Source organism: Typopeltis vanoorti, chromosome 22, assembly GCF_054136105.1.
Source record: "Typopeltis vanoorti isolate ZY-2024b chromosome 22, IOZ_Tvanoo_1.0, whole genome shotgun sequence".
NCBI lineage: Eukaryota > Metazoa > Arthropoda > Arachnida > Uropygi > Thelyphonidae > Typopeltis > Typopeltis vanoorti.
Window position 1 is genome coordinate 82,530,442 of NC_143570.1, and position 25,361 is coordinate 82,555,802.

The 25,361-nt window shown below is 36.0% G+C and overlaps 1 protein-coding gene across 4 annotated transcripts in view; it reads right to left on the reverse strand.

The window, feature by feature from the left end:
* Positions 1-25,361, reverse strand: part of LOC150094520 (polypeptide N-acetylgalactosaminyltransferase 13-like) — a 220,397-nt gene that overhangs the window by 101,914 nt on the left and 93,122 nt on the right. For all 4 annotated transcript variants that reach the window (XM_090412335.1, XM_090412336.1, XM_090412333.1 and 1 more), the window contains exon 2: positions 10,483-10,637. The gene's annotated coding sequence lies outside the window, so the exon portion shown is untranslated. The remainder of the gene's footprint in view (positions 1-10,482; positions 10,638-25,361) is intronic.

Here is a 25,361-nt window from a genome sequence, read left to right on the forward strand (position 1 = left end):
TTATAAATATGTCAAATTTATCCCGAACACCCTGTATATATATATATATATATTACTTTAATTGCTCACGTGCGCGCTCGTGACTCATGGAAGAATAAAAATTATTCCAGGCCACGTGTTATATTAACTTCTTTATTGTAATTCAGTTTGAAAGCATTTATGAGGAATAAAATGCGATAAAAATAAATTGCAGTAATTACTAAGGAATATTTATTTAGTATAGTGGAATAAACTTAATAAACAAGCCTTTCAGGAACAAAATTTTTCGCATGTTTGATCAGAAATTCTTCCAAGCAAGAAAAACCTTTAATGGTTTGTAAATATGTTGCACTATAGTCAAAACGTATTATAATGAACCGTTTTGTTTTCGTCATATTTTTGTTTCCTAACGATCTCTGTACAGTTTAAACTTATTGTGATAAGTACAACAGTTGGGATGCCGTTTACTTCCTAGTTTCGATGATCTGATAACATATTTGGTGTCAGCACGCTTGTTTTCGTGTTTTTTTTTCCTTCAAATAGGACAATCCAAGGTCTTCGTTCTAAATTTGTATGGTATTTAAATAAGACGGCGATTTTATATACAGTATATTTAAATGGCGTGATTAAGTAAAATACTGTTCAATTAAATAAACGACATAATTAAATTTTTAACAATTAAAATTTATTAACAAATGTAAGTTATTTACGATAAAATAATTTTCAAAATAGAAATTTTTAATTTATTAAATAATTTTTGAATTTATTTTTTAAAAACTCGAATTCCGTCTCGGCCTTGTTGAGTCCGTAAGTACAGTATCTTCCTCAAAACCAATTCTCACCGTCTTTTTATTCGTAAATCTTATATCCGTAAAAAAATTAGGAATTTTTTTTCTAAATTATTTACATCAAAGATCATCATTTTATATTACAATATCAGCGGGAACTTAATTAGCATTAAGCTAATTACAATTAATTAGCTATTTTTATTTCTAAATAAACAGCTTCAATTACATATATTTATTTTATAAAACTTCGTTTAGTTTATGTGCAAAACAAATCTTGCTCATTCTGATGAGAAACTGGATTGTTCTAAACCGAATCTGCGTCAGACAGACTCGATCATTACGCTGGTTTGTTAACTGCATGAAAAACAGCAGTAATAGTAAATACAGTGTTAATCAACATAATCCGTATTCGCCAGACTACTAAATATTAACAGTTCTGTCTCACGTTAAGGAGCTAAGGGAGGATTACGACTAATACCATGCTCTTCTCAAAGAAACCCGAAAGAAAATTAATGCTAATCTTTTCTTTAAAAAAGTAATTAAATTATTAATTATTTTTCTAATCGTAAAATAATGAACTTTGTTTTAATGAAAGTTAGATGCTTCCTTCAAGACATTATAGGAAAACTTAGTTTTATGACTTGCATGAAGCTTTTATTGAGATAAAAATAGCACTACTTTTGTAAGAACCCAACCTTTTGGTTATGTGACGAAATATTACACTTGCTTCGGGCTGAGGGAAAGAATATCGCGATATACTATTCTGAAACATATCGAGGTTGGGCGTGCCGCTCCAGGTTCTGAATCTCCTTTGGAAAGTTAGCCCAAACGGCTCTTTCGAAGTATAATGGAAGAGCAGACAAAACTTCATCAGTGCCCCCCCCCCCTTAAAAAAAGATAAAGGTCTTGGCTCATACGCTTTTGAATTTTTATCCTATCTTCCTGCCTGCAGACTTAAAATACGAAATTCTTTGGTTAAATTAGAGTACAGTTTTATCTACGAATTTGATTTAGTTTATAGAAAACTGTTTGACGAATGTTTGATAGAATAAAAGTTCATAGCGAAAAATTCAGACACTGAAAGCTAATTTGCAAATAAAAAACATCATTAGTCGAACAAGGCCGAAGTAAGTATTCTATTGCAGAAGATTTTCAAAACTCTTCAAGGAAAAATGTCTTTAAAGTAGAAGAAAATAACGTAATTATGAAATAATTAAAATTTTTGGGAGAATAATCGAATAAAAGTATCAAAATAATTTTCCTTTCTTACACCCGAATAAATAAGAGTAATTATCCAAGATCAGGCCTCAAAAGAAAAGCAAGAAAAATTGCTTTTTAATTAATTTTTTATAGTATAATTATAAACGATTGTTTAATTATCAATATTATTTAATAGGTTATATTCTCGATACCTAATCAAATTACGAGGCCCAACAAAATTCTCTCTTTTTTTTTTTTCATGCTTGCACGGTGATCAGAATACATTTTGGAAAATTATGGAGACAACTACCGTGTAAATTGGAGTAAAAAAAATTTTAGTTTAATATAAACCAAAATACACACTCGACGTTTCGACCTTCATTAAGGTCATCATCTGGAGCATACACAATATATACACAGAACAAAATTGTTTCATTTGGTGCGTGCCTTTTCTTTCATCCTATCTATCAATATTTGCCCATATCGGCTGATTCGCTTGTAGTTAAAATACACCAAAATCACAAACAAACAGCACTTGCTTCCTTATAAACAACTGTTTGCTTTACATAATTAAGAAACACAACGGACACACGAACTTTTTTTCATGAATGTAGATGATTTACCTCTAATTCGCCCAGTCATTTTTAACAACAGCTCGACTCCGATTCGGTCAAAGCAGAATTATTAAAACCGAAATTATAACTCTCCACTATTAAATCAGTATCTGCTCATAAATAAAAGTTCTGTAAATTACTGACAACGCAATTTATGTTCGAGTTGGCGCGTGGCACGTGCACCATTCACGAGGGCATGTTTTCACGTTGATTTAACTTCGTATTTAATGCGTATTCAGATAATATCTGCTGAATATCAACCATTTTAAAAGCTGATGAATCATAATTGGATTTAAACGAAAACTAAAACAAAGCATAAGTTAAATAAAACTAAAATGCTGCTTCACGAAGTTATATTTAAATTTTTAATGTTAATTTGTCTGCATCCGTCCGCATAACCAGTTCAAAGTCAGCCATACTCAGAGAACTGTTTACGGCAGTTGTATGAACGTATTTGGATATACTATGATTTTTAATTGGTCGGCTCAAAATATCACGTTTTAATTTTATCGTATTCATCTATGTTTTCGCTATTTTAACTTAACTATAACTTTTGTAAAGGCCAAGTAAAAGATATTTATCACTCGAAGGAGTGCACACTTAAAAGCACATACTCCATTCCGAAGTATTCTCAAAACAAAACTAGTGAATGAATAAAACAGAAATCACAAACACAAAAGAAAATTCTAAACGAAAAAAAAAAAAAATACAAATAGGAAATTTCTTTTAGAGTAACCAAAGAATTGCTTTGACCTTTTAATATGCTTTAACAGAATACGTTAAGCATGTTTGTACAATACTATCGTAACTTTATATTACCCAAGGGGAGTGAAGTTCACTCTTGATGCACGCGCACATTAGCTGCATTAACGTTCTGAAGCCGCTGTAACAGATCGACTGAATAAATAAACACGGAACAGCAGGAAACGGAGTTTAAGGTATGTAGAGTGTTCTGAAAGTCATTTGGAGGACAAGACGGATCAAGGTAGGATCAAGAGAGAGAGAGAATGAATAAGGAAAGAATTTCCTCATTTAAATGATAATTGACTACAGATGTCATTATAAAGCATTTTGTTTATTATTAAGAGGAGACGTTCGTCCATTTTTATTAACTTCGATATTCAGTGAATGAAATGGTGATTTACAAGACTTTGCTATTAATTTTTACTGAGATGCAAATTTTTACAATTGTTCCACCTTTCATTAATATTTGAATTAGCAAATTTACGCTGTTGTGATTTCATTTCCTTTAAACAAGGAAAATTCGCACAATCATCGAAACAGCGAAAGGAGATAGAAACAGTGGTATCTTCAATCAAAAATAATCTAACAATACTAGGGGACTACGTCCCCCCCCGTATTCTGGATTGGTAGGCCGGTTCTCCTTTAATTCTGATGACTCGAATTTTGAAAACTCGACACTCAGGGTAGCCCCCGAGTTTCAAAAAACGTGACATACAAACGTGACATAAAAAAGGCTTATCATTTTATATATATATTAGGGGGGCTCCTCCCCCTGACGCCTACAGTGCCCAATCTCCCCGAGTTCCGGACTGGTAGACCGGTTCTCCTTGAATTCTGATGACTCGAATTTTAAAGACTCGACACTCAGGGTAGCCCCTGAGTTTCAAAACGTTTCAAATAACTTAGGGGCTACCCTGAGTTATTTGATGTGTCACGTTTTTATGTGAAAAACGTGACACAAAAACATTACAAAAGAGCTTATCATTTTATATTATAGAGTATATATATATACATATAGGGTAGATTTTAATTTGTTAACTGGACAGATAATTTCATTAGTATACGTGCTATATGAAAAGTGCATAAACATCCTTTTTTCGGTTTTAATTGAAATAATCACATTTTCAAAGCTATAAAAACACATGACCAGAATAGAAGACCTAAAGAACCGAATGTCTATGTGGCAGATGAATTTCATCGTCCGGTGTGAGACCACCATCTTGCTTATTGGAAGCCTGAAGTGGCTTGAAAAAAGTTCCATGTTTGGTCTCTAGAGCAGGTTTCAGGCCTGTGTAAAAATAAATAAAAATACAAAAAATCTTAAAATCAATAAAAAAAAAAAGAGAACAGTTAGACCATCCATGGTTTGCATAGTTAGTATAGATTTACAAATGAACTTTTTTCCCAATCTTTTAAAGTCATCTAGCAGATGACTTTACAAAAATGCAATCGCCCGAAGACGTTACTACTATACCCAGTTACCTGTCCTCACCAAAAAAAAATTTACATTCGAACCGAAATTACAAATGAATATATTAAACAATGAGAACCTCAAACTGAACCCCCGCGCTCCGCTGCTAACACCTGATGTCAGGTAGATTCATTTAAACACGACTTCTCGTCAGCTACCCCTAGCTGTCAGAACTAATCAATTCAATACCCAGGACGTATTTTAATCAACTTTCTCATACGTAATTACTGAAATATTAATATACAAGGGTTGGACAAAATAATGGAAACACTAGGATATTTAGGAACAGAATTTGTGTTGGCAGCACTTAATGTTATTGTTTTGTTTGCAATCTGCAGTTCGCGTGCAAGTGCGTTAGTGATTGTACTGAGTGATAATTCGAGTTGGAAAATCGGAAAAATGGGAGACTTGTCCGACTTTGAAAAAGGACAAATCATTAGTGCGCGTTTAGTCGGAGCATCAGGGACAAAAACTGCCGCATTATTAAGTGTATGGAGATCGACAGTTTCTATGGTGAAGTCGACATACACAGATCGTGGCAAGACAATATCATCGAAGAAAAACTGGAAGAAAATCAAAAATGACAGAAGGAGATCGTTGGACACTGAAAAGAACTGTTTCGAAAAATCACAGAACTACTGCAGCGCAGGTAACATGACATGAGCTTCATAAATGCAATATTCTTGGTAGAGGAGCTGCAATTGCTAAACCACTGATTACTGAAAACAATGCTCAGATGTGTAAACGACTGTGTGCTTTCCGTCAAACCTGGAAATTAGAAACGTGTGATATGGTCAGATGAGCCGACCTTCACGCTGTTTGCTATATCAGGACGAGTTTGGCAAACACCCAATGAAGCCTACAATCCAGAACGCGTGGTTACAGCAGTAAAGTATGATCACGATTCTGTGATGGTCTGGACAGCAACATCGTTGTATTATCTTATCTCATTATTAATCTTCATGGTACAATTATTGCATGTGATTATTTGGACCCTTTAGGTAATCAAATGCATCCCATGATCCAAACATTATTTCCAAATACCGAAGCAGTATTTCCAAGACGACAATGTCACTGTTTACTCAGTTTGGACTGTTCTGTCATGGTTTGAAAAACATCTTCGACATCTTCCTTGGCTAGCACCGGATTCGAACATTATTCGACCACTAGTCGGTTTTGGAGACTAGAATAAGAAACAGATTCCTACCTCCGACGTCTTTAAAACAACGTGAAGAGGTTCTTCAAGAAGAATTGGATTAAATTCTATCAGAAACTATTCAAAATTTAAGTTCATTCCAAGAAGAATTCAGGCAGTACTGAAGGCAAAAGTGGTGTATAACGAGTGTGTCCATTATTTTGCTCAAGTGCTATAAGGGCCATTGAAATGAAAAATGGACAGCTCCCTTATCTCGGTAACCGATGATTTCTTCCTCAGACAGAGACGTAGTTCTAAGCCGACACAGATGAAAACTCAATCGCCAGAATCATTCACAAATATATTGGAATAAATCTGATACTTGTATCAGTCCGACGACTCATGGATGGACATTCTCCGGAGAAGTGCATGACCGCTTGCCTGATGGTTGCTATGGTGATCACTGTAACATGCACACGGAATTTAATTACGATTAATCAAATTCTTTCTTCCTTGGAAATACTACAGTAACTACAAAAACTTCCGAGTCAGCGTCTCACTCTTTCTTCTACAAAAATACGCGAGATGACTACAGTCATCTCACCTATTTGTGTGTGCACTTTTTTACCTAATAAGATAATGTTCTTTCAAGAACTCAAATATCCAACAAGATCCCTTCTATCTTCCCACAGTTCATTTTACCACGGCTTCTTACTTGTTTTCTTTTTGGTTTTATGTGAATCACACTCACAAAAGACACTGAAAACCATTCATATATTAATACCGTGTGTGGGCTAAGAATAAGATAATCCGATAGCCCTCCTCTGGAGTGACTAAACATGGGCATTTTTCAAGCCACTTCAGACCTCTAAGTAAACAGGCTAGTGGTCTGGTCACACCCCACATCCACCTAAGCATTCTCATTTCTGCTTAGGTGGATGTGGGGTGTGACTAGAAAGGATCGTTTGAGAAATTACTATGTAAGGGGAACGGTGAAGGTTACTAACTTAAGAGCAAAGATACAGGAGACACGGTTGAGATGGTTTGGTCATGTGATGAGGAGGGAGGAAGAGTATGTGGGAAGAAATGTCATGCAGATGGATGTGCGGCGAAGGAAGAGGCGCGGGCGGCCAAAGAAGAGATGGAGGGAGATGGTGGTGGAGGAGGACTTGAAGATGAAGAACTTGGATGTGGTTAAGCCCAAAACAGGAGGATGTGGAGGAGACTCATTAAAAATAGCGACCCTACTTAAGTGGGACAAGCTGCAGAAGAAGTACATTGGCAATGATTCGACTAAGGCGGCATTTTTTCAGTGTGAAATTGTGTATATTAAAAAGTTCAGTCTTCATTTTCTCCATATTCATTTAATAATGGTTACGATTAGTTTAACACATGGAAGAATGAAATTGTAATATACAGTTATCGTTTATTATGAAGGGCTCTATTCTAGCTAGTTGGTAGTTTCAAATAAAACATTTGTTGTAAGGCGTAATCATTTGTACCGTATGAAGAGTGTAAGCAAAGAAATAAAATAGTGTTCTCCTAATAGCTTTCCTATTTTGTTTGCTCTATCAGTGATAAGAAAGTGGATTAGGACTGATCCACTTTCTTATCAGTGATAAGTGGATCAGTCCACTTTCTTATCAGTGATAAGAAAGTGGACTGATCCATTTTCTTATCATTTCTTATCAATTTCAAGCCACTTCAATCCTAACAATACAGAGCATTCGTAACTCGGTCGACTTTGATAATGTCCATTTGTTGCAAAGATCACGGTTCGAATCCTGTCTAGGAAGCAAAGAACCTTTATCGGAGATTCTCAACTGAATGTGATTCGGCCGGTCTCATGGGAGAAGGTAGGATTTTTTCTCCTCCCGGAAATCCAGGGTTTTCATCCCACTAAGCAGCCAAACCGAAAAGAACCCATGTAATATGCAAACATAGAAAACTATGTTTGATGTTCGTTGGATCTGGCTTTGAAGGCCTGTACGTGGGGGTCTACACGTAAGTGCAAAACATTTTCAGGTGGGATACCAAGGCCTATTTCGCTCCTCATGAATATCTAATTATTTAATCTTTCTAGATTAAAAGAAGTGAGCAAAAGAAACGGACGCAAAATATACAGTCTGTGGAGAACTAACAATACAGAGCTTTCAGTACAGAACGTGATTACGTGCATATGTTAAGTAACTAAAAATAATTTCATGATGAAGCCATTCCTTTCATCTTCGTACGGAAATTCTACCCGAAAATGAATTATGTCATGTGCTGCTAGCAAAGTAATAAATTAAGGCTTTTGCTCAATAGACTTGCTAATGCATATTTAAAGAACTAAACCGGCGGAGTTAATGAAAGAGAAAATGAAAACATTAAGAGCTCCTCCCAATACAAATGAAGCCTGTGGGAACAGCTGTGTAGCAAACTTGCTGCTCTATTGTATACACTGCAGCGATATAACTCAGGAATATCTTTGAACTTCTTGTAGAAAATTAGTTAAACATGTATGAATGGACAATGAAATAGTGGAAATGACACCTCTGATAATATGGAATGAGACAGTAGGCAACTTGAAACTCAAATAACCATAAAGGAATTATTTTGATGCCTCAAATAAACAGAGTGCTCATTTTGAATCAACCTGCTATTATTTTAGAATCTGTATAGTCAAATGAAACGGCCCTTAACTCATTTGAGTTTAGCCCCAGTCTCCAATATACACTGCCACCATTTAATGTAAGGTACCATCTGTTATGTATCGTATAGAAGATTCTCATCAGAACTATTTGTCACATTCCTCCGCTATTTACTTCGCATTGCCACCCAGACATTTCTTCTCTCCTGTTGACACGAGGTGTTTTCTCTACAATCAAATCTATTTTGTCTCCTCACTACAGGAGACATATCGCATTCTTTTTTGCTAAGAACCATGTAAACATTCCAGGAAAAGTCAAACCGTATATCACGTGTCATGCAATAATGTGGGTAGAGGGATTTAATTGTCCATTTCCTTACTTTTTGATATCGTAAACATTCTTTAAGTATCTAAACTGTATTGGCTGAACTCTTGTATATATTAATAATGGGTTGTATTAAATAAAAGTCATTATTAATGTGACAGTTTATATAATCGACATACGGGGCCATTAAACCGAACTCAGTTTTTCCAGCCTTGCTAGCTGAATGGATCAAGTCTTCACTCTCCAGTCAACTGATTGCAGGATTGAATCCCACCTCGGGATTGGATGTTTATATTTGTCTTTAGGTGGGATTTTTTCCCCTCTATGTGAAGCAGCTACTACCATCCTCCTCCTCATTGGAAACAAACCTGGGGGCCGCAAGTTTATTGAGGGGGTCCGTGAATTAATTAAAACAAATTTAAGATGTTTTAAGACTAAGTAGATCGTTTTTATCTTAAAAGAAACGTATTTAATTTTTATTATTTATTATTTTTTTTGTTTTTTTATATTTTAATGGAAAAATCTAACTTTGGTGTTGGTTCACAAAATTTGCTTCCTGCGTATTTCGGTGTTTAATGAATATAAGTACTTATATGCTTATTCATATAAGTTTCATTTCAAAGGTATTGATAGGAAGCACAAAAAGCTTACAACCCAAAATCTTGAATATAAATTGTATTGAATATAAATACAATTAATATTATAATAATATGTCTGAATTACAATTTTTTTTTCGAAGGGGGCCGTGAAATATTTTAATTTTTCCAAAGGGGGCCTTTACATTCATAAGTTAGGGAAGCACTGCCTTAGGCAACCCACAGTACTAATATTAATGTACTATTGGTTTACAACCTTTCAAGGATAGGATTCATATAACCAATGTATGTAGTCTGTAGGCAATTAATTATACTAAACGTGGGGAGGTTAGCATTACTGACGTCAGTATTATTGTAAATATATTCTGTAATATTTATCAGTAATGCTGACGTCATCTGAAAGTTACAACATGGAATCCAAATATTTTATTCTCACTCACAGGATATTTCGCACACAGTTAATCTCGAACGGAAGTTTTTTTATAGATAAAAATCAAACTTGGGTATTCCTGTTAAATACTTTGTTCAGAGTCAAGCTTTATTAAAATAAAAACTCTGCGGGTGTTTAACATAAAACTAAGCATTCTTCAACCTGGTCTCTAAAAGCCAGTTTCCGGTTTTACAGTTTATTCCTTCCCTTCCTGATAAGATTATCTTTAGACATCAAGGACGTGTATTCTCATTATTCAAGGCTGAGTTATCTGTCGGTCAGTGTAAACATCAGTATAATAGTAAAGTTCACACAGTTTTTCTAAAGAAAACCTAAGGGGTGAGGGAATAAGGTTAAATATTCGATCGTTACCAATCGTGTGTTATACCGCTCGCAACATCCCACCGCAAATGCTCCAAAAGAGAGACGGGAAAAAAGGAGACAACACCATCAAAATTTATAACCTAAGCTCTTTTTGCCCTCGCGCGTTTTCTAGGCATAAGAAAGTTTTCTCAAGAGTTAATAGACTTTCAAAGTAGCACTTGAGCACCATCAGTTTTGGACTTACTGTTGTTCTCCAGCCCTTGTTGTCAGCTCCAGATTTCCCTGTAGTACACCGAGGAAATAGATGATGTTAAGTCATTTGGGTTCTTCTGCTTCGCTTCTCTTTTTCTTTGGAATTCATTTATTTCTCGATCATATGGTTCTGTGAGGATCTCTCATCTGAAATTGATAACAAGTATTACTTTAAAAAAAGTTAAGAATATCTACAGATTAAGGCAGTGTTCTACAGCGATATTCAAACATAATACAATAATTCTACTAAAATCTCAAATATTTTCTCTACTAACATATAAAAACAGACTTGTGTGGCATTTAAGGAGTGCAAGCAGTTCTAAAGAATTGGCAATTTTACAACAGTTAAAAGCATTCTGCATTATCCAAACGTCACCCGAAAATAAAAAGGGTTGCACAGACAGATCTGTGCAACAGATTATGCGACGACACGTTGAATGAGACCCGCATGACGTACCGAAGACTTCATGAATAATACGACGCTTTCTTTGAGGATCAAATCTGCACTTTTTCGACACTCTCATCAGGCCAAATCCAAAATGCACGATGCAGCCAATGTGTTCTTTACATCGCCTCTTCTCAGAGCTCTCTGAAGTAGTTTATCGAGTTTAAAATCTGATGCTAACTCCTTTTTTTATCACGTAACTTAGAAAATCTCAGCACACAAGCAACTCACCGAGGAATTTTACTTACAGTATATTAGTGCCTTGGGTGGACTAGAGATTTTTCTATTTTTATCAAGTATATGCTTTTTTGCATTCTTTTAAATTTATTATTATTATTATTATTATTATTATTATTATTACATAACACCTCCAGGGAGTCCAAGACTCATCGCAGGAGGGTACCTACTCTACAACTTTCCGTCTCCACCACTTCATCTATCAACCGCAACTACCTTCATCATCTACACCAACGCCATCTACCGCCGACCACCACCACTAGTATTTTCACAGAAAAACATCCATGCCCAAAGCGGGATTCGAACCCGCAGCCTTTTGGCTGGAGAGCAGATACGCTAACCATTCAGCCAACCAGGGCAGCTTTTGTTTACATAATCGGGAAGCCTGGTCTAGAAAACCAAACATGGACTTTTTCAAGCCACTTTATTTCAAACTGAATAGGTGAGACGCTGCTCTGCCACCTAAATTAATCCACATTTACATTACATGTTTTTTTCCACTGAGAACAGTCTATAAATTTCAGAATCTTCAAACCTTTAAAACAAATAATCGGCCTTTAGATTATTTGCAATAATCTCACATGAAATGCTATCAAAACAAGAGTACATCATAAAATTATATTCATGGAAAAAATATTCTTAAATAAAGTCTTTTCATAAACGTGAACGCAGATTTTTTTCTGCTTTATTGCGGACAAAACTCTTACTCCAAATATTAAGAAACAAGTGAGACCCACTGTGTTAGCAAGTATCGGAACTACTGTTTTTTGTAGTTTGGTAATCCACTTCAACTATCTTCCTACCATTATTAACCACGCGAAGGAACTAACATCGTTACCTTCTCATTACATATTTTTTCTTCGGAATCAAATTCCTCCGCGGACCCCTCCTCCACTTTGTGGCAACCGAGCAGCCAGAAGAGAAACGTAAAACAGCCCCCATAATGTCGGGATGAAGAATTATTTCATGAACGAGATCTTATCGTTTACGGATTGCTGCTCTTACTTCCAATATTCATTATTATCCTGCGTGCGAGAAAAGAATAATCTTCGGAGTATGGATTTTATCTCTTCTCTCTCATACAACCGCTTCTTCCCTTGCGAAGTTACCCTTAGTTAAACTAGGACATATTTGGGGAGGAGACCATGAACACAACAATGCTGAAAAGTTAAATTAGACTAACAACTTTTTCTGTAATTAAAAAAAAAAAGCAGTAGACCAACAAGAGTTCATTTTGGAATCATTTCCTATAGTAGATTGGTATTCGTTCATGTCGTACATATTAGAATTAAACTGTGAAATGCAAAACTCAAAACATAACCATTTTTCCTATTCTAACTAGTTATTCGACTAATTATCAATGAGCTTGACAACGGGATACGTTCTTGATCAGAAGAGTCAAGCTTTGATTTTCATCTCAGAACTTCAAGAACCTTTAGGTTTTTCGCACCGCGGGTGAATTAACCATTCTCAGATTAAGAAGGGTTTCCTTCACCAAATAGAAAAATCAGCTAACGCCTTTTATTCCCGTATAGGGAGTAAGCGAGGCCGTTTTAGCCTTATCTAACTTTGGAGACTGAGTGGACAGTTCAATCTCCACTGGTACCTAATCAGAAATAGCTGGCCCAAGGCTATCACTAATTAAGCGGCACTCAGTGAAGAGACGGCTAACAAGTGCCCCCATCTCGTGGTCCCTAATACAACGTGTGTGTGTATAATGTCTGAAAATAGTGCGAGTTCGAGGGTCGATTTTCTTGCGTTTACGGGACGAAAAACCCGAGTTTCCGTGGAAAAACCTGCTTGCCCGTGCCACAGATCGACAAACTTGGGGAACCAGTCGAAAAAAAGGCTTAAAAAAAGTAAGTTCCTGTAGTCGGCAACTAGATTTGAACCAATGTCTTTCTTCGTTCGGTCAAGCGTCATAGAGTGCAAAAGCCACTTCTACTAAGCTACACAGGCTCAAAATAGACAAACCAACCTCGTAACTAGGAATCATAAGGGTTCTCATTATCTTTCTAATTCAATTAACCGCGTACAGCTTATTCTGGAAACTCAAAATTGCAGGGAAAAATGTCTTTTGAAAAAATAATAAATATAATATTTTTGATATCCTTACCCCCAACGGTACGTTGATTTTCTTTCTCGCAAAATGCATAACGAGTTGCTTGTTACTTATGATTTTTTTTTTCTTGCTAAATTGACGCAAGGACATAAATTTCTTTTTGTATATTTTAAAAGAACGGAAAACTTACGACGTCAAACTGTGAGTTTACAGCAAAGAAAAAAAAAGCTGCAACCTTCTTTATGACATTACAGCCAATTGTTGTGAGTTACGTAAGGATTATTCCAGTTGCAGAAAACGGAAACGTGAAAAGGCAGAAAGGGAACAGATAAATGGCTAATGTAATATCCTGTTTATGCTTCTCTGGCAATAACACTCAAACTATCGTGGAACGAGATGGGGAGAAGAGGTCGAAGAAAAAGTAGAAGCGTGTGGAGCCATAAACACAACTGTAGACATTCTGCTTCCAGCAATGCACCATAAAGACATCACCCGTTGACGTGAGGATAAGCTGCATAAGACAGAACGGGGGTGGGGGGAAAGTGAGAGTGGCAAAAAACAGAACCAGGGCTTCCTTTTCACGTTCAAATGCAGCCATCAAATTCCAGTGGCACTTGACTTGCATATATCCTTGAGCAAGCAGCGCGAATCAGACGACTAATGATAAAACATAAAAGTTGAACGAAGTTGGTGTAAATGTTTTGTGGACGGGTCGATGCTGATGAAATAAAACGGCGATGAAAGTGCTCGCTGACTGCGGTATCTATCGGCGAAAATGCATTATAAAGTGATTAACGAAATACAATCAGGGACTCCATTATCAGGTGTAAAGCCGTGTTTGGTATTTATAGCGTCATCGATCGGCTGTTAGAAATGATAGGGCATTAGGTGTTCACACACACACACACACACACAAAAAAAAAAGAGATAACTGCGTACCAGTAGGACAATCGATTGGGTCACAAAGTCGCCGTTTCCTGTATGTTTATTCTAAGAAGGTTCCATTACTGCCGTAATGCATTTGGCGATTGAAAACGGTGCAAATTGAAGAAAAGTAATATAAATCAAAATGTCTTTCTTCTGATTTTAAAAACTATTTTTAAGTGATCACAAGTATTCCTTGGTAGCATAATTAAGTGCTGTTCCCAACCCATGAAGGCGCCAACTTGATTTCTGTTGATTGAAAATTGTGGTAAAAAAAAAAAAAAAAAAAAAAAAAAAAAAAAAAAAAAAAAATGGATTCACATTTTTCAAATTGTTCATAATTTCTTATCATATAAAGAGTAATTAAATCTCGATATAAAATTTTAATCTCCTTCAAATATAATGCTGTGAGTTATACAAATACAGTATGTTAACGGTAAGAGACGAAGTAGTGACAAAACCAAGGACAAAGTTTTTAATGTCTTTGGCATTGGCCATTACGTCAGATTCTCATTTCACTTTTTTTATTATATAAAAAAGTGAAATCCTTCGCATGCACGTAGATATAATAGGGAGGTAGCAGTGTTTTAACCTTACAAAAATAGGTAAATTGGAAAGAACTCACGCAGTTGGCTCATTTAATATATCAGCTTCAAAGTCTGAAGCAATTTGGCAGGAACTGCACACAAAATATGGCAAGGGACGACACTGTAATCAAAACATCACAAGAAAATTAAATCCATGTACACTATTTGATTAAAAATATCCGAATGCCAGTTTATCCTGCTCTAATATGCAAGACATTAATATGGAGTTTGTCCACAACATAAGTCTTCTGGGAAGGTTTTGCACTACTTTGATGCAAGATACTGTAATTCCCCATTTTTCCAGATGATAATTAGTGAAATCGGGCAGTTATGTTTGGCAAGTCGGCATGGCTCGCAATAGGCATTCCAATTCCTCCCATAGGTCTTTAATGAGGTTGACGTTACGGCTCTGTGCAGGCCAGTTAAGTTCTTCAAAGCTCATCTTATTAATATAGTCCTGTGCTGACCTCGCTTTGTAGAGGGTGGCAATGTCGTTCTGATAGACAGGAAAGGCCTTCACCGAACTGTTACCATAAAAGATCGAAGCACAGAATTGTCCAGAACGTCATTTAGAGATCATTGCGTTACAATTTCAGGTATTCTGGAATTCCAGCAGGAATCATGAAAAATAGTCCCGAAACATGCTTCCTCTTCCAAAGTAACATTTTTCTGGCACCTGCCAAATCCAGACTCATCATCCGTCGGACTGTCAGATGGTTCATCGCTTCAGAGAAAGCATTTTCTACTGACCCAGAGAGTCCAGTGGCGGCGAGTTTTACACCACCTCATCAGACATTTGTCGTTGTCCTTGCTGATGTCAGGCTCATGCAGGGATGTGCATCCATGGAAATCCCATGTTCTTCAGCTTCCAACGAACAGTTGTAGTGCTGGTGTTGCTTGCAAAGACATTTCGAAACTTAGCGAGTGTTTCGACAGAGGACAGGCGATTTTTTTTTTCCCAGCACGCAGCCCGCTCTGATTTTATGTGACCTCCCAGGTCACGATTATACTGCTGTCGTTGCTCCTATGCGTTTCCGCTTCAAAATATTATTTAGAGTTGATCGGGATGAACAGAAGCCTTTGGGAGAGACTTTCGTTCAGCAGTGAACCGTAAAATACTTTAGAACAATTGACTGGGGGACCTGCAATAGGGAAGAAATTCCCCGAAATGAACTATAAAACTGGCATACTATGATAGTCACGTTGGAAGTAGTCGAGTTGTTCAGTACTGCTTATTTTATTATTAATGCGTTTGTTTATGGGGACTGCAAGACCATGTGCTCCTTTTATACCTGTATGAGCCATAGTTATGATTTCTACTACGGAGTGTCCGGATATTTTTGATCAGACAGTCATGTTGAATATGGATTGAGACGGCAATACGTTTCGGAGAAACCTGAACTGTACAAACATCAATAGCTTGTGCATCCTCTTTGCCGCTGACCTCCATTTGTGCCTTTCTAGGCGTGCTCTCCACCACTTTGTGATAATACAGTCACGTATTTTGAACCTTTTCTTTTCAACATAGCCACAAGTCCATCATTGGGTACTCTCATCTTGGTCTCCATCTCACATTCTAGTTTGTCGCGCAAGTATTTTATTTCGTGTCATGGGCTACAGCGTGCAACGGTCTCGCTCTGATTTTATATGGCCACATATATATATAAAAAAAAAAAAAAAAAAAAGACAAGTAAGGGACACAAGGTGGCGGTCTTGTCGGCCTCTCGTCATAGGAAGAGATGAATAATTAGTGATAGTCTGAGCCAGCTATCTGTGATTGACTACAGTGGACACTGAACTATTGTACTCATATTACGTGACGTCTCCTGTAGTGCTGCCTTAAAATGGCTGTCGAATGAATTACAAACCGTTAGGCCTAAAAGCATACCGCCCACTTCTTTTAGGGAATAAAAGGCGTTAGAGAATTTATTTGCGTATATCATGTGATCTCCTTAATATGTTAATTTGTATCGTGTCAGTACTTCTATAACACTTGATATATCTACGTTCTTTCTTTAATATGTTGCACGCTAATTATAGTCTTATTTGTCAATAGTTCTAGGTCTATAAGTACTATTAAAATCAGTCTTATTGAATAATTAAGTTTATCTATATTGATGCGAGGTTTTAAACTGAATTTTATTGTATAAGTGGATATTAGATCCAGCATTATTTCAAAGCCGAATGTAGGAACCACGAAAGTTTCGTAAAAATAAGTTGACCAGAGAGCTTATGGAAATACGCTCACTGGTATTCACGAGTTGCCTTAGTATGGACCACTTAGAAGACATAGGCGCTGCCCAAGCGTCTATATCTTTATTTTAGTAAGCGAATTTTATTATTTTCTATATCTTAAGTTAAATTCAGGTGGGAAGAATAAGCTGACAAGGACGAAGTACTTTATTTGGACTGCGACTCGTGAATGAAATTATTTTTTTAGGAGAGACGATTAAAAACAAAAGCATTCCCAATCAGAAATATGCTGACCCATATGATGGAATCCTAATAAAAGCGCAGTTTAAAATGCACACCACACAACGATGAATGACAGAGATTCGTTTTAAGACCAAGTAAACCGATTCTGAACATTTTTACTCCCTTAATTTCAATAGAGTATCAATCTGCAGGATGTCTAGAAATGTTTACTCTGATTTCAGCTGGCTATAATATTTTAACAAGGAAACTAACTGAATAAATTTTGCTGCAGGTACTTGGGCACTCAAAGTTTCCATTCTGGTATCTTCGGTATACTGCTTTTGCCACCAGGAGCGCTGCTGCTGATTTTCTTTAAAAATGGCCTTAGTACAGGAACAAGCCCAATATGTTCTGTGGCTAGCAGAAACAAAATCTCCAGTTATAGTGCAGCGAATGTTTAGGGCACAGTATGGAAAGAACCCATCTGATGTCAAGCTCATTAAGTCATGGAAAACAAGGTTTTTAGAAACAGGTTCAGTTCATAAGGGTACAAGCAGTGGCAGACCATCGCTTTCCCAGTTCAAACTGTCTTCACCCGGTCACCGCAGAAGTCAATCAGAAGAGCTCCACTAGAACTTCAAATGCCAAGGAGTACAGTCCACAGAGTGGTACAGAAACGTTTGAAATTGTTTGCATACAAAGTCCAAATTGTCCAGGAGATAAAGCCAGATTGTCCAAGGCGTGAAGAATTTGCTAATTTCATTTTGAACCACATCGATGAGGATAATGATTTTTAATAATTAAAATTTATATTAATTTTTTAATTTAAATTTAAAATTTAATAATTTAAAAAAATTTAATTAATAATTTTTACGTATTGAAGTCTAACTTTGTGTTCCATTTCAAGTATCCACTGAAGAGTTATAATATATTATAATCAGGATAAACATTGGTGGACACCCTGTGTTAGATCCTGAATGAAGAAATCATTCATTCAGGGTCTAACCTACTAAACTACACAGACAAAGAGAAATACCCGCACTTCAGCTGAAGTTAAAGTGAAACTTCTTCACATATATGTATAAAATTGTATTAATTTTATGGACCATCTACTTTAATCTATTGTGATCATACCAAGATCGAATTAGAGAATGTCTTAAAAGAGGAATTTGTTAATATTATTTAAGCCTCACTTTAGCTGTATAGAATGATTGTGAGTCACCAGGGAGATATTAAGTAACAAATCATAGAAGGTATACAACTACAGGTGTCCAGCTTAACGCCGGAGCTTACGCGGAAATACGTCGACGCGAATTCCGTGAATACTAGAGTATAAAGGGGAGAGCAAGGGATGAACCCAAGGGGAGAAAAGATATAGGTCGTGTGCAAAGGGGCCTCCGAAAAAGGGGGCGCTCGAACGAAGAATATAAGGGAATGAGCGCCATATCGGATCTCTCTTGTCTCGTCGTTTTCCCGGTTCGGAAGTTAGTCTGTGGTTCGAGTAAGGGGGGGGGGGGATGAAGCGTCAGTGCTACGATGTCGGACGGCGAGCTTTCCTGAGAATGGGGTAGGATTCCACGCAGAGCTGAAGGTGAAATTTCCAGTCCTAGCAGGATCGAGCCCTCGCTGAAAAGTCCCATCGAGGGGGAATAGAGATGTTTCCTGAGACGCAAAGAATCGAGTCCGTGTTCGGCGGTAATTATGAAGATAGCGTAGCCCATACGCTGGCGTAAGGACAGCCAATAGACAAGAGGTAACCAGACGTACATGTGGTGTTGATAGACATCGGAAAAAGTTCGGTAAAGTAGAATTACTCTATTTTGTGGTTAGAATTCCATAGAAGAGAGAAAATTATTTGTGAATGTAAATTATGAACATTATTCTAAAGGACTTTGTGGACACACTCTAATTAGATAGTTAACCTCCTCCTGAGAATGAGAAGAATTGTTTGGAAGAGATCTTTTGTGTTGTATGTGATTGATTTAACATAAGACTGGGATTGTAGATTTATAGTAACTGCAAGAATGTTTTGTTATATTATCTCATGAATTGCTTGCAGAAAGGACTTTGAGTTAAACACCATATCATTTGCTATCTATCCCAATTATCAGTTACTATTTTTTACATGCTTTATAATCTTTGATTTAAAATTAAAGTGTGTTGATCTTTTAACTTAAGTTTCCTTATTTAGTATTGAGATGAATTGAATGCATGAAATTCTTTAGTGTATTTTGCTTTGATGTTCCAATAAACATGATTTATTTGCCTAAACCTGAGTCATGTCTGATTCCGATTCACCACTTATAAAAAATAGAAGGACACTGGCTGGCGCAGCATAATATAAATTTGCCAGTATCCGAAGAGGAAACAATCCTAGATGTAAGTATATTAGGCCCGATATCTGAAGAAGTAAAATAGCGATTGAAAGATAGAAAGGAAAGATATAAATAAGAAAAACAACAACATAACACCCTGTATTGCAATAGTGATTGCAACATGACCTGATTTTTTATATGTTCAGAGAATGTTTAATATCCTGCAAAAACGAAAACTAAATAATTTAAATTAATTGAGATAAATCACACAAAAACAGTGTTTGGAGTCGAAAACTGTCTTATTAACCTGAAGGATTTCAATTGCATTTATTCTGTCTGTATCCGAGCCTAATTGTGTCAATGTGTACACACACACACACACACACACACACAAAGAAAAGCAGTTTTCTAATAATTGGCTGCATGTTAAGATATAAATTAATCCCAATAGCAAATATTTATTTCAGTGCTCAGGCTTTAATGGATGAAGTTAATTACAAATGTAGAGACATTTATTTTAACTTTCTCCCTTTTGTTCAGCACAATTAAATTACACATTCGTGATGGAATTAACAGTGTAGCCTACTAAGGAACGAAATATCTGCAAGAGAACTCGATACACTAGAGAGATGTTGATTCGATAGTTTCTTTCATTTATGTGCATCGCACGTTAATAACGAAAGAGACAACAAAACCTAATAAATATTCATACACGGTACTGAAATCACAGCAGCCAATTTCATTTTCGCTATGAACAATGATAGAAAATAGCAAATGAAACAAAATATGTCATTTAATAATAAATGTTTTAAAGATGATTTGCTATTGGAAAATTGCATCGTTCGATTAAGGAAAAATTTCAGCAACGAAATATTTTGTCACAAACGTCGCGAGCTTTAAACGTTACATGAAAAAGTACTTAAGGACATCTTAACCAAGATATCTGAAAGGTTTCAAGGTCGGAGAATTATCGTTCAGTCAAAAAAATTTAGGCAAAAATGACATCGAATTCAAAACCATATATGGCAAAACTATTGCCAATCTTTTTTTTTTTTTTTCTAAGTTGGACCCTCTGTCATAAGCATCCATGTGAAATTGCAAGTCATTCTATCAAGTAGTTTGTTTTATACAGCTGTCTGAAACATGTCTGTGTCCCTTGAAATAAAAAAAATTATAACCGCACATCGCGCTGTTATAAAATTCTTTGTAAAGGAAGGTTTAACGTCAACAGAAATTCATTCGAAGTTCAAAAAAATTTATGGGCACTCTTCTCCTTCGTTTTTCACAATTAAGAAATGGGCTGCTGAGTTTAAACGAGACCGTACCACGTTTAAAGTACGGCCTTGAAGATGATCCACGTGAAGGACGTCCAAAAAGTGTAACAACACCAGAAATCTTTGATCAAGTGCACGATATGGTATTGGATGACAGACCAGTCAAAGTGCGTGAAATTGCTGAGACTATTAGGTATTTCAAAAGAACGTGTACAATATATTAATGAAATAAAGAGCCAAAAGGCTTCACATAGGCGATGTAAAAATTATTTAAATTAAGGGGATATTTAATCCCACATTATTTCAAAGTCGAATAAGAAACGCTAAGATAGAAATCAAAGAGTTTCATGCCGAATATAGCAAGCTACAAAAGTTCGGTGAGTCCAAGCGTAAACTAATACCTGGGTAGTACAATACCGGGCAACTCGTAGTAAAATGTAAAACAACATACATCTCCTAGGGGATGAGTTTACATTAGGGTTAATACTAAGAATAGTGATCCTAGCTTTATCCACCTTAACTATGAGTTGCCCGGTATTGTACTAGCCAGGTATTTGCTTACGCTTGGACTCGCGGAACTTTTATAGCTTGCTGTATTTGGCATGAAACTCTTTGATTTCTCTCTTAGAGTTTCTTATTATGCTTTGAAATAATGTGGAATTAAATATCCCCATAATTTAAATAAAGTGTAGGATATATTTTGCATGAAGAATTGCAAATGAACAAGCTTTGCGCAAGATGGTTGCGCAAAGCTTTTTCAAAAACAGCAGATCAAAAACGCACTCGCATGAAAATCTCTGAACAGTGCTTGGAGCGTTTTAAGAAGAATAAAACTGCTTTTGTGCGTCGATTTGTTACTATGGATGAGACTTGGATTCACTATTACACACCAGAATCCAAACAACTGTCAAAACAGTGGACAGAAGCCGGATGTTAGCGCCAAAGAAGACAAAGTCATGGCATCGGTGTTATTTTGTTTATTAATTATCTTGAAATGAGTAAAACAATAACCGAGGAATATTATGCCGATCTTTTAACCAGACTAGACGAAAAAATTCGTGAGAAAAGACCCGGTTTGCAGAAGAAAAAAATCATCTTTCATCAGGACAATGCATCTGCCCACAAAAGTGTTTTGGCAATGAAAAATTAAGGGACCTGCACTATGAATTGTTGGAACATCCACTCTATTCCCCAGCTTTACCTCCCTCTGACTTCTATCTCTTCTCAAAACTAAAACTTTTCCTCGCTGGTCAGCGTTTTTCTTCGAATCAAGAGGTGATTGTAGCTGTAGATGGGTATTTTGCAGATCTTACTGAGAACCACTACAGGGAGGGGATAATGGCACTGGAGCATCGCTGGAATAAATTTATTAATCTTAATCGAGATTATGTTGAAAATTTTTGAAATTCTACATTTGTTTTTTCATTGTTAGGCCGAGAACTTTTCAGACCACCCGCGTATAAGAATTAGAAAATTTATGTCTAAATATGAACCTCTGGAGGTGTGCACAGCAAAATTCAGAAAATCTAAGTTAAGCAATCAAAACCGATTCTGTAATAATGAAACATCAAATGAGTTGTATTTTACGCAATCTAAAAATAATTACACGAAGAATTAAAATACTTTTATAATATAAAATAGCGGATGAAGTAGAGAAGCCTATAAGCGCCATTTAACTTTGACAAATTGCTGTTATTAATTTGTCTCTCAATGAAAAGGTTGGACATCCCTGATTATAGTGCTGTACTATCAAAAATAAATCATATTTAACTAATAATGCAACGATAAAATAATCAATTAAATGGCTTAGTCTTCCCTTCTTTTGTATTACTTTGACAAAATGAATGACTTCGATATATTTATCAAGTATACAAACCAGTCGCAAACTACTCTCGGTATTGTCAGCACGTGAAGTATTTATCATTGAATGTGCACGGCCTCTCTTCATAGAAACTTCCGGTAGAATGCGTGTCCGGAACCTAACAACACGAGTAGCTCGTGATCCGTTTTATAATTGTTGAAGTTTCTACTAGAGATGGGGTACATGTAAGGCAGTAAAATGCTGCATGTTTTGTTAATAAAATAAAATATACTTCATGAACAAAAGCTTACAAACGAAAAAAAAGATCTGTTGGTCTCACAAGAGAACAAAAAATTAATTGTTTACCCTTTTTTAGTTAATATGTTTTTTAATTAACTAGCAAATGTAGGGGATAAATGATATTTAACTGGAGTGATCGCAGGTAGAATTACGGCCCCATAATATTAGTAAAATCACTCATCGAACAGTACTTAACTGAAGTATCACTCGGCAGTGATTTTTGATTACGATCAAGTAACAAACAGCGCTCTTTAAGTGTGAGTTTGGCTTTAGCAGAGAATCAAGTTAACGCATTCCTAGCGTTATTTGGCGTATCGCAAGTATGTGATAAGTTTAAAATTACTAGGAAATCTTAAGTAAATCGAGCAATATTTCATGAAGGTTATAGAAATAAGGATACTGTGATTGAATGTTGAGTACAATAAACTTCTTTTTGGCTTCAGATGGAGCCTGTTAATCAAACCACAGTTAAAATGGATACTTTTCAGATTGCGGTAATATCGATAAAATAAGAAATATATGAAATTAATAAAAATAGAAAAAAAAATCCTTCGCCACTGTCTTTGAAGCTATTCCTGATAGTATGCCGATGACGCAGTCCCATTGAGCTAAATCACGGTTTTGAACGATATGATATAATTTCCGAACCAAAATTGAGGAAATATAAATTGTGTGCAGTTTCACAAAGACCGCTTTAATATGTGATTTAAGATGGCGCCACTATCGATTTCTGAAATCTTGAGGATAAAGTAATATAATATTTACTTTAACATTAGGATTAAATTTTTATTAAAGAAATAATCGAAATCATCTAAAAAAGTTTTTTTTTTTTTTTTTTTTAAAAAGGCCACCTTTCTTTACCGTATGATGATACAATACCAAGCGTAGTGTCATTTTGACGAAAATGACAGAAGCGTGTAGAGTATTTCCGGTACTAGAAACTGCCTTAAACTATTTTCTAAAATCCCCACACCAGAACGGCCCATCATAGAAAAACAGTCATTTGTCAGAAGTACAATTTTTACTGCGGATATCAAAGTGGTAAATAGAAGTGCTTTCGTGTAGCTCGCAGAACCAAACAGCAATATGCTAAAGGAAAAACACAGAATTCGCTAGCAATTTCAGGAAGACGAAGAAAAAATCTAATATTTAATTAAAGAGAAGTTTGAAGAGTAAAGCAAATGCTTCTTTTCGTGCCAGATGTTGGTAGGATTCAGAAGCAACCGTACGTAACATAAATCACAAGTTGACGCGGCCAGAGGCCACTGGAAGAAATCAATATTCACTGGTAGAGTTTTACGCTTGCTGCGCCTAGCTGAGGACAAGTCATTTTTCAAGTATGCACCCATTCATCTTATGACATCTCGCACCGGTAAAGTGCCAGTGTTGGGACTATTGTTGCATGTGGCGCAGAACGTGATTTTAAAAAGCTTTTAGATGGGAACATAACGACAGATTGCGCTCAGATAGTACAACCACAGTTACTGTTTTATGTACTTTCCGCTGTTTTGTTGGCGCCAGAGATCATTGTTACGAAGACGTCAGAATTACGTGTGGATTTTTGTCCAACTGGAAATGGTTCTTTGATATATGTACTGTGTTCTCTTTAATGAAATTTCAAACTCAGTGTCCCCTAATGTGTAGTGCGTACGACGCCAAAAGAACAATCTTAATGTATGATATTGATCAAACGCATAATCAATATTTTTGAATAAAGAGATGTATTTCAAAGAACTCAAGGTGTTAGTCCAATGTTTCTTCGCCCAATGGCGAAGTTCTCATCAATGAAATCTTTATCTTCTATGCGATTAGTCTTGCAAGCTAATTACATTTATTTCATAAATAAATGCTTGCTATGGCATGTATTTGAGAAAATTATAGACCGGAAAGAATACGGATGCAGTGTATTATTTCTAAGACAGAGGGCGCTACCACTAAACTTGCTAAACTTGGAGACTGGTATTTTAAACAAGAATACACGCAGAGCATCCACTTAACAGAACGAAGCTCCCCCCCCCCCTATACTTTTAGTACTGAATTACTAAAACAACAATTTGGAATCGCATAAAACACCAGTGACACCGAGCAAGGAGAGTTCAGATCAAATTCCAAGATCTGTTTGTACCTTTAGCTAACCGAACAATTCCCGTAGGTTATCCGGTAGAGTAGAGCTAGTTATATTTCCTTGTAGTACCTTGGATTTGAACTCTGGAATCAACTTTAATCTGAGTGTTTTGGAAAAATGCTGCTCCTCAAAGAACTTCAAGATTAGTACCGATTTCAGACATACGTTCACGAAGTGCTAATTAGAAGCTTCTAGAAAGAAGAATCGATCTCTCTCATATGTAGACTTATGATTACGTTATCTGCACCATTGAATTATTTCTAATATACTCAATGCAATTTTTATATAAAAATTGAATAAACCCTAAAAAACCAATAGCAACGAAACAATAAGGTGATGCTATTTTACAAAAAAAAAACAGGCCCCCTATGGGTCTGTACCGAACG